Source organism: Ricinus communis, chromosome 10 (genome assembly GCF_019578655.1).
Source record: "Ricinus communis isolate WT05 ecotype wild-type chromosome 10, ASM1957865v1, whole genome shotgun sequence".
Classification (NCBI taxonomy): Eukaryota; Viridiplantae; Streptophyta; class Magnoliopsida; order Malpighiales; family Euphorbiaceae; genus Ricinus; species Ricinus communis.
Genome location: NC_063265.1, coordinates 5,642,634 through 5,657,348, shown reverse-complemented (window position 1 = coordinate 5,657,348; position 14,715 = coordinate 5,642,634). Strand labels below are relative to the sequence as shown.

Here is a 14,715-nt window from a genome sequence, read left to right as displayed (position 1 = left end):
CTAATCCGAACCTGGCATGTCTTATGGGATTATACGGAACAAAACGCCATCATGTCTTAATATTTTCATCTTTTATTGATAAAAATTATATATATATATATATATACATAATTCTAATCTAGTTAATTTGTTCTTTATTTAACGCAAATTAATAGTTGTGAAGTAGATATATTCTTAGATTTTCCCATTGTAAAACTAATGAACTCTTATTAATATTGGTACATTAAACAGAAAGCTCTGATTTCTAATTTTTGTAAATAAAAATTATTAATAAAAGTACACACATTGATTGCCTCTATTCTAAAGAATTAGGGGATGTAGCTTTCCTCATTTTCAATTTATTTATTATCACCACCAAATTATTCTCTTTTTTCTTTTTTTTTCTTTTTTCAAATCGAATTATTCTTTCTTAGAAAAGTTAAATATGCGTATGCGTACTTTATTATATAGAAACAAAATCATTGAATAGGGATGTGACATTTTTAGATAAGTAAAGGATAAAATAATAGGAGTGTTTAGTTTAGTAGTTATGATTTTTCTTTCTTTAATTTCTAACGTTTATGTTCCCTCTTTCGTACTTAACGGTTCAAATTGTATTTGGGTCATATTTTGAAGTATATTTTCATATATGATACGCGATTTCAGTTTCTTTTTATTATTATTATTTGTATTATTTTATTAACGTATTGAATAAAATAATTAAGTTGGTTTTGGTTTATATATCTACATTTTCTAATTTTTATAATAAATAAAAATAGTTTAAACTTAGTATTTGATCAATTTTATATATTTATAATATCTAAAATAAAAGAATTTATGTTAGCAAGACTTAAACTTGAATACCTACTTTCCGAATAACTAAAATTTATTTTAGTAATACATTAATAAAAGTTAATTATAATATTCTTAAATTAAATATTTTCTTAAAACAATTTATTTAAGGAAAATATACAAAATTAAATAAATATATATATATATATATATATATATATATATATATATATATATATAGTATTTCATAATATTTATTCAACAAACTAAGAGTAACAACTAGCTAAATTTTATCAAACAGCCTACACTTTTCAACTATGAACTGCTAACTATTAATTATTGGCTATAAGATCCAACCATAAGTCAATAATAGGATCGCCGTAACAAAGAAGCCGGTTAGAGGAAGCCAAGAGCTGTTCATTCTGATAATTCTCATACTGTAAGCTCAAGGCAGGACAAATCCTCAAGCTAAGACCAACTAAAGGCATCTCAGCCATGAATGGTCTATATGCTCTATTGGATTCTTGTAGCCGAGCTAGTCCTTTTAAATCATAGAAGAACAGATCGTGCAAACTAAATACTCATAGCCAAAAGATCAAGAGGAAGAGATAAAGAATTAGAAAACCATGAAAGAAAATCTTTTATTTCTTGATTAATGAAAGAAGGCAATTTGTCCATACACTATTCAGGACTTCTCTTTTTATAAAGGAGCCTTACATAAAAATAGTAAAGATAAGATAAGAATCTTATCCTTTTACACATAAGATACACATACATGATTTACATAAAGACAATAAAGATAAGATAAAGAATTTTATCTTTTTACACATGTACACATAAAGACAAGAAAGATAAGATTACACACTTTACATAAAGACAGTAACAATAAGATAAGAAATCATAAGGTACTAGAGGTACCTTAGTAGTAAGTTGAGACAATTGGAAAATTAGTGATGGAGAGAAATGATATAGCATCACATTTGCTAGATAGTCTCCTTATTATAGATAAGAGTGAACTCTGATGCTACATTAATCCCTGTAACTAGAGATATATGTTAGAAATATATACTTTAATTTTCTTTTTTTAAAATGATTTTAAATGTTTAGAGAGAAGAAGCAACAAAGTAATGATAGTAATTGTAAAAGAAAACCAAACATAGCAGGATTTGATTGTCTTGTATGGAAATTTTATCTTTTTTCACTTTGCTTTTTCACTCTTTAGCGTCTAGTGACAGTTATTTATAAGGTAAAATCTCTTTAAAGAATACATTTTTAAAAGAGTCTGCTTTGCTTGCTTGCTTAAGATAGAGTCCTCGTTCATTAAGAAAATAACTTCTAAGCAGTTGGTCCAATGTTTAGAAGCTTTAGTGGGCTATAAGCTTAGCCCAGATGGGTAAAGAACCCGAGTTATTGCAGAATATCAAGGAAGCACAAGTAGTAGCCTTCACTAAGTCAATCTTAATCATTTCTTCGTTCGTTTGTTTTTCCCCTCTCTTCTAACAAGATGATTCATGAACATGGATTAAGCCTTGCTGACAACTTCATAATCTTCTTTCCTCTACAATTCACACTTCATGCTGCAGATTCCCCATCAACCTGGTCAGACAGACAATACCCTTCTGGGAACATCCTTAAGGTTGGATCAAACAGTCATACCAGGACCCTGTTCTGCTTTCAGAACATTGATGGTCGTCTGAGATGACTTCACTTTTCAAGTCTGTGTGCTATATGCTTTGTTATATGATCAGAATGAAAATTACAAAGTAAGCTCAAAGGAAAAAGAAATGCAGGTGCCTTGCATAAAGAAGGATCAACAGCGCAGAAGCAATTGAAAATGCCACGATATGCCCCGTTACTTGATAGCACACGAGGGAAGTGAAAAGTTGCGGGAGTGAATACTTAGGATCCTCTGATTAACATGGGAATTTAGTATACATAATGCAGAGTAAATTTAATGGTAACACTGAACTTCGGAGAAACCCAATTCATAAGACCACTAGGGCACTATTCCATAACACATTTAATTTCATTTAAACAAGTGAGAAAGAACAGAAAGTTTTACACCAAATTTTATTTTATAAACCTAGACTTGGTTATGTTAAGAAAGGATTAATTAAGAGAAAAGGAGAGATGAAACTTAATCATGCCAAAGGAGATTTTTGCACCGGATGAGAAGTGATTAATCTGAAACAAATTATTTATTTCTTTGCTTTCTTGCTTCTCCTGCCATAGATAATAAAAGAAAGGAAGAACAAAACAAAATCAGTTAGGTAAATTGCACTGGAGTCCCTGATTTTAAGGGTGTCTCCCATTTCAGTCCATGAATTTCAATCTGTATCATAAAACTCTTTATGCCTCAATCTTAGTAACAACAGATAACTTTTTGCCTTACCTTGAGAAATTATTTCCTGGATATAATGCATGAGAGCTTGACATATATTTAATATTTTTATGAGTTTAAAGAATTCATAGGATTTCTCTTGGAACCAAGCTAAAAGGGTTTTAGTTTTCCCAAAAATATGTTGAGACTTGTGTGATATAAATTAAAATTCATGGATTGCAATATAAAATATTCTTAAAATTAGGGACTGCAGATGAAATTTACCAGAGTTATTTTGAATATCGACAGGATTACTTGATAGAGGCAGGAAAGATCAATTACCCAAATAGAAGGGGAAAATTGAGAGGAGATTGTTAATGCACAAATACTTGCTCAGCAGGTTGAGGGGTAGATGCTAGTGCAGCTGGTTGTCGCTCTCCTGGAGGGCCCTGCCATGCACAAGGAAATGATATAAATTTTAAAAATAAATAAGATTCCTATTTAAATCTGTATATACTATGCTCCTCTTCTTAAATACAGGTGACAACATAATTACATAGATAAACCACAACTTAGGAAGACACACGGTTCAGTTGTCGCACGCTCAGTCAAGTTGAAATAGTCCACTGGATGACAATCACAATAGCATCAGGCCAAAATGCTTTTTGATGAAGCGATGAAAGGAGCCATGCAACTTACGATAATAAGCAATGAACTACTGAATACTATATAGGTATGCTACATAAACGTCCATCAAATTGTATGCCGGAGCAGGGACAATTTTGTGAGAAGGTGACGCTGAAAAAATCTTACTCTCCATGCTCTTTATATAGTGAAAATCTCAAGCAATTGGTAAACTCAAAGGCTCAGTTTAATGTTGCCGAATTAAATTGGAGATGACTAGAATTAAGAAAAAAAAAAAAGAACAAACAAAGTGGTGACTGTTTTATTCTTGTGAATGGTAAGCCAGATTACCCTAGAAGGTAGCTTTCAAAAAGAAAGGAAATTAGCAGACAAAATTAGGAATACAAGTTTGTTAATACTGCAATGCAATTGTGATTACATTAGAAGATCCACAAGCATCCCATTCCTAAATAGGAAGGCAAGCAAAAGATCTGGATAGTCAGGCTCTTCCATTTATCTCACCTGGGCCAGGCATTCCTCTCACCAAGCAAGCTTTTTTTCCCTGCTAGCCTTGTTCTTGGCTCTCTTTGCCTCAAACTGATCAGATAGAGTCTTCTCTCTCACTTTCTCAGCTTTTGTCTTGTGAATGACGTTACCCCTCACTTTCATATACATATATTATGGCACATATGCCTGTCAATCTTCTTTGATTCCCCGTACTTAAGCAGCAAGCGTTTCAGAACTCGCATTCTCCTCATCTACAGAATCTTTGTTGGAAGCCTTGCCTCTCTGATACCCTTTCTCTTACCTGCCAAAAATATCAAGTCTTAAGGAATCAAATTACAGAGACCACATAGAACCACAACCTTGTCGGAAGTGATAGTAGACCGTCAAAAGAAATTCAAACCATTTGAGCAGAAAAAGTATTCTGAATCAGGCTGAGATAATAACAGAATTGCATATGGTGAAGTTAATTTTTTTTTTTTTCTTTTTTGTTAAAGCCAATGAAACACAGTATCATCATCCGAAGCAATTAAGTACCCACATTGTCCAAATCCAAATATGTTAAAGGGCTAATAAGTGGTAAGATCCAACTACCCAAGTGACTAGTTGTAGTCAGTTTGCTTATCGTTGGACCCAAAGCTAATTAAGCTCAATCTCTTCCCATATAATATTAATGAGCTTTACAATCTACTCATTCTCACTGCCCACCTTGAGATTTCAAGAATTTTATAGTTTATTATTCTCTATACATGAGACTTTAATTATCTACCTTTTTAAATTTGAAAAACTTAATTATATTTGTAAATCACATAAACTTATAAGAAATGTTAACTCTAAGAGGAAGCTTTTTAAGAATTAAAATCTTCTTATATTTGCTTTCTTGATAATTCCAGTTCTTATCTTAAATTGTTTAAAGAAGAACCAACTTCTATAAAATTCTCATAACTTGCAATTCCAACTTTATTTTCCTGTCAAATGAATGGACCGTGAAGCAATTTTACTTGATTTCAGTTCATGTTTCTAATACAAAGCCACAATGGAATAGAAGGCAGAGGGAAATGGTTGCCTCCACCTGAACTCAACACATTTTTTTCTTTCAAAGATACTATTAAAGACATAAATTTAAAGCTCACATACAAGTAGAAGCATACCTTATCCAGAATGTCTTCCTTTCCTTTTAGCCTCTCTCATTCGTCGAGCACGAGACCGAGAATGAATCTTAGTTGGTTTTCCTATGATAAAACCGTCCTTGACAAGTTTTGTAATGTTTTGCCCTGTTTTCCGAAAAGAGATAAATCAATAACCCAACCATCCAAAACCGCTAAAAAACCATAGCAAAATAATGCTGTAATTGTAAGATATTAGAATAAAAGTTCCAAGATCAATAATTTAAATAGTATCCAATAAACACAAACCCAGTAAGCCAAAGTACTATAGGTGAGCTGTAATTGCCAGGACGATATAACATCAATAATAGTAATAATGCACAAGCATACCCTAAGTTCAAAAGAAAAGAAAAATAAAAATAAAAATCATTAGCATAGTGTTTGGGAACTCTAGAAATGCTTGAACTCAATTTAATACAATTCTCTTTAGTCAATCCTTATGTTATAGGATTGTCATGGTTGCTATAATTCAGTTCTTCCAAACTTTCATTTTTAACAGAAAAGGAGTATATGAAAGAAACAAATACCGGCATAGTATTTAATTCAGTTCTTCTCATGTTTAGAAGAATACATAGTTGCTATAATTCAATTCTTGCAGCATTCAAAAGAAAAAGTTTCGAAAGAAATTTAGTTGAAACAATACAGAAAGTATCATGATTTAGCAAAATTTCAATTGAAATGAATTATTGCAAATAATTTATTCCAAATTAGGCCTTAGAATAATAAAAGAAAATGAATTAAGCTAAAACCCTGATAAGCCCTGAAGACGACGAGGTAAATTATTGAAAAAACAATTAACATAGGGAACATCATATTGACTCGATTTTCATTTACTGAAGTAGATGGAAGCTCTAATTTTTCAAAATAACAAGAAATAAATAAAATATTTAATTAATTAAGAGAGAGAGAGAGAGAGAGCAAAAAATCATACTAGAATTGGCCATGGATACTACATTGACCTCATTAGGATCAAGCCAGACCTTCCCTTTCCGGCACTGTAAAACACTTGCCGTTAGTCTCTTCTGCAGCTTCAGTGACACCTCTCTCTCTCTTTCTTTCACTTCACTGTTTTGCTTTCTCAGAGCTTCTCCTAATTTCTTTATCAATGTTTGTTTCCTCATGGGCCGATATATGGGCTTGTCCCCTCTTCCCGAAGCCTTCGAGTTGCAAGTCCAATGTTTGCTTCATTCACTTTAAAGGGGTGTACTTAATTAAAATTTATAAAGATATCAATAGATTTTTAATGACTTTTATTGAATTTATAAATTGTTAAATAGTTTTTATAATAGAATTTATGAATTTGTTAATAACTTTTATAGAATTGATTTTAAAAAACTTTTATATACATTTATGACTTTCATAGACATTGAAATTTTTTATTAATTTCAATATATATATTCTGATATAATAAATAAATTTTTATTATAAGACTAAAATAATAATAATAATAATAAAATTCATAATTAAATAATTTCATCTTTCACTACTCCAACTCATAAGTTATCCATTCATAGCGCTCTTCAGGAGTCATTTTCAAGAACTCAATCTTTTTTGTTCTAGTATTGAGCAATTTAAGTATCTTGAAACATGCACGCTTATCCAAATTTGATATTTCTTTGATAAGATCCCAAAGACTGTGTTCACTGCTATCACATGATTTAATAGCTTCAGCCAACTTGTCAATGGAATGAGTGAGTTTGTTTAAAAGATTTGTTTGATTATTGTTAGACTCAAAACATGTAGTTTTTCCTTCAGACTCACTTCTTTTATGTCTTTTGCGTCCTAGAGGGACATCTAAGTTAATGGTATCAAAGGGTAGCGGTGAAGTGAAGTATCCATAAGGTAGAGACTGATACAAGGAGTTACACATTATTTTGTATGAATGTTCCAATATTAGCATCATAAATCAACTCATCTAAAGTATAATTTTTATTTTTTTCTTCCCCAAGTGTTCTTGTATCAGTATCTTCCCCTAATCCAATTGCAGTTTCATTTCTCATTGCGATTTTCAAATCTTCATAGTCTGCAATAAAAAAAATTAGTATATGAGTTTATAGACAAAAAAAAAAAGACATAGATTCTTTCAAATTAAATAAAAGCAAACATCAACCAAATAAATAAAAATGAATGATGTAAATATTTTTGAATAAAAGAATTATCTTAAAGTAGTCCTCCCATAATTCATCCAGATTGCAATAATTGTTATATTTTTGTATTAACCATTTCAAACGGCTTAAATATCGAAAATAATTCTTATTACATCCAAATTTTTCATTCAAAATAGAAAGTATCATTTTCTCAACAGTTCATTTACCTATTAAGCTATTGCTATTGCTGCCAACCCCGATTTGCAACATCAACCATGAGTTTCAATAACTCGTTAGTTTTCTTGGTTGTCCAAGTTTTATATTTCTCACCGACTCTTCCTTTTAACTTTATCATTTCTTTGACTTGTACCTCTCATTATAATATTACTTTATTATACATGCAATATATAATAAATAAATATAAATAACATAAAAGAAACACAATTGAAAAAATAAACTAATAAGAAAAAGTTCAGATGCTATTAAAAAAATAATGGCATTTAAATATTTTAAAAGTATTTAATAGGCACTATACTATAACAGCAATAAAAACTTTAAGAATATTAAATAAAAAAATTAATTGTTAAAAAAATTCAGAATTTTGCACTTGTTATCAAATTTAGCACGTAATTTCTAAAATTTTCATTTTCAACACCATACTTTAACATTGATTTTAATTTTAGCATTTAATAAAATTATCTATCAAATCTACTAGCTTAGCGTAAACTCCGGCAACAACAAAAAAGAATCGAGTCAATATTAGAAGTTTTAATTCGTTCCATTACTAAATATTATTATTTAAGTACATAAATTATATATATATTTTTTTTAACTTTGGATTCTTATTAATTTTATGGCTTAAACGATAACATTTTAACGGTAAAGATGTTGACTCAATTTTTTCTTTTTATTTTTATTATCAGAGTTCACTCAACGATAAAAAAAGAATTATAAAAATTAGAATTGTATACCCAATACTTTTAAAATTTATCAAAATATTTAAAGATTTTATTTAAATACACTCTTATAAATTTCACAAATTCCTATGATTGGGATTGTCAGTTTCAAGGAATCCTCAACTTTACGAAGAATGTGCCAATACCAGCTCCTTTTTTGCCTTTTCAGAAATTCTACGACTCTAGACACTGGGTAAGAATCTACTACTTTAAACCCATTTAAAAATTTTGAAGAAAAATATAAAAACTCCATTATAGGTTTTGCTTAATACAAATGTTATATCAACCATAGTTTATTAATTAATAGAATTATTTTTAATTAAAAAATTATTCTATTTAAACAATTGTATTTTTAATTATATTTTTAATTTTATATTAACTAAATAAGTTAGTTTCCAATTATATAATAATTTCTAATTTTAATAATAATATTAGTTATACTAATAATTTACTTATGCTATTATATGATACTTTTTTTTATATTATATATAACTTAATTTATAATAGTATTAGTATAAAATATAAGTTTATAAGATAACACCAAAAGAGGATAAAAATTGGACAAAAATGTCTTAAATTTTCTAAGAGTATTTTAAAAATATTTAAAAAGTACGAGGGTGCTTTTCAAGTGGTCAAAGTTGACCATCTATGTGGAAAGACAACTTAATAGGTCTTTAATCACTTGAAGGCATATGCAGTCAAAGAACCTTTTCTTTGAAAAGCATAAGGGCGCTCTGGGAGTGCGAGGGTGGCTCAATTCAAGATAAAATGAATGTAATGATAGAAGGTTTCACGAGCCGAAGCGCGAGGGCGCTTCTGAGCACAGATAGAACATCCACGAGGGGGCTTCCAAGGTGCAAGTACGCCTTTTGCAATTAATGCTAATTCAATGACCATTACAAAAACAATCATTGTTACAAAGCCAAGTGTCTAAAGTCGTTGGAGATCCAACGACTTTATTCAGAAAGCACAAAGATATTTTTAAAGTAAAAAGTTGCTTTTTGCAAATCATCGAGGTTTGCATTTAATAAGTTATGGGATCCTTATAACGCCTTTAAGAGGTTAGCATAAATATAAATATTCCTCGTAAAGATACAAGCAATATGCGGGTGAAGTTATTAGTGCCCAAACTTTTATAAATTTATTTCTTAACTTACTACATTTAATTCTTTTTTTTATATAGTGTTATAAGTTGAATTCTTTTATTTAATTATGCCAAAAAGGGTTGTTTGTGAGCTTAGATTTTAAAAAATGCAAGGAGCTGATTGTTGAGTTTCTATTAAAACTTAAAGGTTAAAGGGAATGAAGAATTGATACACTAAAGGAAGAGGTTTTGTCACGGGCCCACGGTAGGCTTAAGGCCACCGAAACCCGTAGTAAGTCCGACACTCACTGATTTAAACAAATCTCATCTCAAATTAATATTATTAAAACCACAAATTATCTTAATAGCTACATTCTACATAAATACTTCGGTCTGCCAGAAAAACTAGGCGAGACCTGAAGCTCAGAAAATTTACAACTGATACATTTACTATTACTACTGCAGAGAATCTAAGATTTACCAATTTACATACCAAATCAAATACATCACCCGATGATGAAGGAGTCGGATACTTGAATAAGAGTCATGGAGAACTAACGAGTCACGAATCCGAAAAAATATAAATGGAGACTCGGCCTCAAGAGTGAGTTAAAATCAAATAATCTAGGGACTATTGCTTCTTCTCGGAAAACATAGATTATTCAAATCAGATATCAAACCATACTATAATCATACCCTACTATTTCCTTCACATAAAATATTAATCATTCGAATCAAAATATCAACCATGCACGTAAATACAATCCATATTATAATCATACCATAATAAATAAATAAATGAATAAATAAAAATATATTTTTACTTTTACGGGACGAGTGGCTCAAGAGAACCCTAACCCCAATTCTAATAGCCTTTCGGCTCTCTTAATCCAACAGTCAGCCCGGAGAGCAAGCTCGATCAGGTCCTTACCTCAACACTTGAATTCCAAATAAGCCATACCAGAGAGCATTGCTCGATCGGGGACCTTAACTCCCAGAATCAATCGAACTCAGCCCGCAGAGCAAGCTCGATCAGTATGCATAAATCCATAATAACCTTATATCCATGATCATTACCGCGCGTCCCGATGTAACCCATCAAAGGCATGTTCTACAAGCCACATTTCCCAATTCGCAATCATCACATATAATAAATATCATTATCCGATGAACTCAACCAACACATATCGAAATAAAGATTAAAGATTTAAGGTAAAACAACGTGCAATTTGTGAGGGGAAAAATAATAACGCTTATCTTATTATAACATACTAATAATAATATTTATATTATTTCAAATATTAATAATCAAGTGAAATCATTTATCTTGCGATACTAATAATCATATTATGCATGAACTTTCAAAATAGCATATTAAATCAGACTTAGCAATAGTGCAATGATTAAATGACTTTAACTCACAGGATTGGGCGACCTCCTAGCTCTGCTCCGGTGCCTCGGTAGGAGCGAGCCGAACAGACAGATCATCTAATCACGGAAAACAATTTATCAATACGCTGAGACAATCGATCATTAATCCTAGGTCTAGACTCCTAGGACTGACTGTCTAAGTATCTCGACTCGGGAGAATTCTACCGAAAATCCGGCAGAACCTCCCCTACAACACGAACATTACCCCCCGTAAAAACGGGTCCAGGACCTGCCAGAAAAACACTCCAAATAACCAACAATTTAAACAACGGGAGTCGGGTCCCCAAACTTCACTATTTCCCGACCCCGCCACACAGCACAAAATACGAGGCAGACAAACTGACAGACAATTATTTTTAACTCACAATATCATCAAATACACAATATAATCCAATAGACACAATTAAACCAAGAATTTCTAAAAATAACGGGCTAAAGAAAATTACCGAGACGCTCGGTCGACTCGCCTCCAGCCGCCGGAGTCCGATCGACGATCCGAACACACCATCGGACTCACAACGACGCGCTGAAGACGATCCCTGCTTTCCATTTTCTGATCTGACACCCGACCATCCGGAGAGATTTGCGAACGATCACGGCCGTCGATTTGCAAACGAAGCCCGATCGCCACGAAACTAGTGCCATCGCGAAGCTTGAGATGAGGAGAGTCGGGATATGTCCTCCGATCATCCATCCTCCGCCGGAGCTCGCCGGAAAAGCCCAAAAACGCCGGCTGCCACCATTATCTCTCTCCACCGGATCTTCCGTCTCCGGCCACCACAGCTGCCGAAAGCTCTCCGGAGGAGCCGATCGCCACCCAACTCTACCGGCCAACAACGCCGAACACGCTCGGAAGCCGCCACAGCGCGATTCTCGCCCGGAGTTTCACCGACGCCCGCCGCCTTCCTTCCCTTCTTCTTCGGCCATCGCCCTCTCTCTCTCTCCCGATCTCCTTTCTCTCTCCCCGATTCCATTTCTTTCAACATCGACATTAGGCCCCCGAACTTTTCCTTATTACAATTTGGTCCCTCAACTTTCTTAATTACTTACAATTCCATCCTGCAGAATTCCAATTTGACCCCCAAACTTCTTTTTAGCCTTTCAATTAAGCCCCTAACTGTTTAATTTGGGCCAAATCCGAATTATTGAAAATACACAATTACAAAAATACCCCTGACCGACATATTTATTTACAAAAATACCAAGCTCACAAATTTCCATTAAAACCCCATAAAAATAACATTATACTTTCAATCCTTATTCCCAAAATAATCATCCAATTAAATCCTATACACAATTAAATTAAATAATCAATTTCCAACTCAAAATTTAATACTACTAATCAATTATAATACCAATTTTCCAAAATTCTTTTATTAAAGCATCCTTTATAATTTCTTCCAAAATTTTTCAATATATAATTTTACTTACATAAATATGCATTTGGGAAAATTTTGAATAACCAAAATATAATCATTTCTCAAATAATTTACTTGAATAATTTCTTAAAATTTCAAACTAATTGGGTATAGAAAATAACTCATTTATTAAATATATAAAAAAAAATTCCGGGTGTTACATTCTCCCCCCCTTAAAAAAAATTCGACCTCGAATTTTAAAAGAAAAGGGCTACACTCTAAGACTCAAACTAATTAGGAACCTCTCATCTCCAACTCATTTCTGAACTTTTCCTTGGCGAAACTAAACTAAACCACAAGACTCATCGACAAAACCCCGGCCAAATCTTCACTTGCTTCCCGACACCGAGGGATCCAACACGAGCAAAGATCGAAATACACTTCCTCGAAATTTCAAACTTACAAACAACTGGATTTAACCTCAGAGAACATTACTAATACTTGGCGGCAAGACCAACTTACATGCCACCTCACCAACCTGCCGACAAAACCAAGGGTTTCCACACAAGAAGGGCCAATTCTGATCCTGCCAAAAATTCACTCACCAAATTTCCTTCCTGATGACGTGCCCCTTGCACGTACAGAAAAATCCTTAACATCTACATCACATCATCCTCGATATAACATCCATCTGATCGCATCAACCGATATAAACCATGCCATCCTGACACAAGATTCCTCTTTGACTAAAATCCAAAAGCGTCCTATATTATCTAACATGGGGCCTACAGCTCCACATACTCACTCTCTCAACAACTCAACTCGTCATCCAGAGAATTCTCAAGCTAACACTATTTACTTTGAAAAAATTTACTTATTTATTTACTTTATAATCATCACTAATAAAAGCTTTATTATCTTGAAAAAATACTTTTATAAAATCATAAAACCTTTAGCCATTTCTTTATATAAAATTTTACAATATCGCGCACCAGGGTGATGATGCCCCTATCACCAAGGGTTGCAATGCACAATGTATGATGCATGTCCTAAAATGAATTTATGCATGCCTAACAGTGAAATGCCATAATGCATTCTTACGGGACTAGGCGCAATATCGTATTTTAAAACACTTGTTCTACTTAGAAAAATAAACAATGTTCGCTTAAGTTTCTCTGGATTTCCGAGCGTCCGAAAATACTCCTACCACCTTTCTTAAGCTTCTTACAATCACCAAAACTTAACCATAGAGCTCTGACATCTACTCGACTTCCCAGGCACTACTTAAGGCGCTACTCAATAAGGCGATGCCTGATGCGATGACGAGGCAGTCCATGACATGACTGCAACCACGCTCTACACTAAAACTGACTGCGGTGCCCACCATCGAAACCACAATCAAAGCTCCTAAAGGCGGACTGCACTAATCACTTGAAGAAACAGCACGAGTCTATCGCGCTTCGGATCTTCCCATCGCTACAAGGCACATTCTCAGCACAGCACCAAGGACAAGCTTACAAGAAAAGAATGACAGACTCTCTAAACAAGAAGGCTGAGACACAAGAGTCAATGAAAACAACAAGACAGACTTGATCCTAACTTCGCAGTACCAAGAAAAATCTCAACTTAGGTCGAAGGAAATCTAAACCTAAGCTCTGATACCAACTTTGCTCTGATACCAACTTTGTCACGACCCCACCCGTGGGCCCGTGACCGGCACTAGGGAATGGGTAGGCTTAAGGCCACCGAAACCCGTAGTAAGTCCGACACTCACTGATTTAAACAAATCTCATCTCAAATTAATATTATTAAAACCACAAATTATCTTAATAGCTACATTCTACATAAATACTTCGGTCTGCCAGAAAAAAACTAGGCGAGACCTGAAGCTCAGAAAATTTACAACTGATACATCTACTATTACTACTGCGGAGAATCTAAGATTTACCAATTTACATACCAAATCAAATACATCACCCGATGATGAAGGAGTCAGTTCTTGAATAAGAGTCGCGGGAGAACTAACAAATACGAATCCGAAAAAATATAAATGGAGACCGGTCTCAAGAGTGAGTTAAAATCAAATAATCTAGGGACTATTGCTTCTTCTCGGAAAACATAGATTATTCAAATCAAGATATCAAACCATACTATAATCATACCCTACTATTTCCTTCACATAAAATATTAATCATTCGAATCAAAATATCAACCATGCACGTAAATACAATCCATATTATAATCATACCATAATAAATAAATAAATGAATAAATAAAAATATATTTTTACTTTTACGGGACGAGTGGCTCAAGAGAACCCTAACCCCAATTCTAATAGCCTTTCTACTTAATCCAACAGTCTGGCGCCCCAGAGAGCAAGCTCGATCGTGGTCCTTACCTCCGTGAACACTTGA

General features: G+C 33.0%; 1 pseudogene; it reads right to left on the bottom strand.

Moving 5' to 3' along the window:
* Positions 1–2,740: 2,740 nt before the first annotated feature.
* Positions 2,741–6,513, bottom strand: LOC8280785 (annotated as a pseudogene).
* Positions 6,514–14,715: the final 8,202 nt, after the last annotated feature.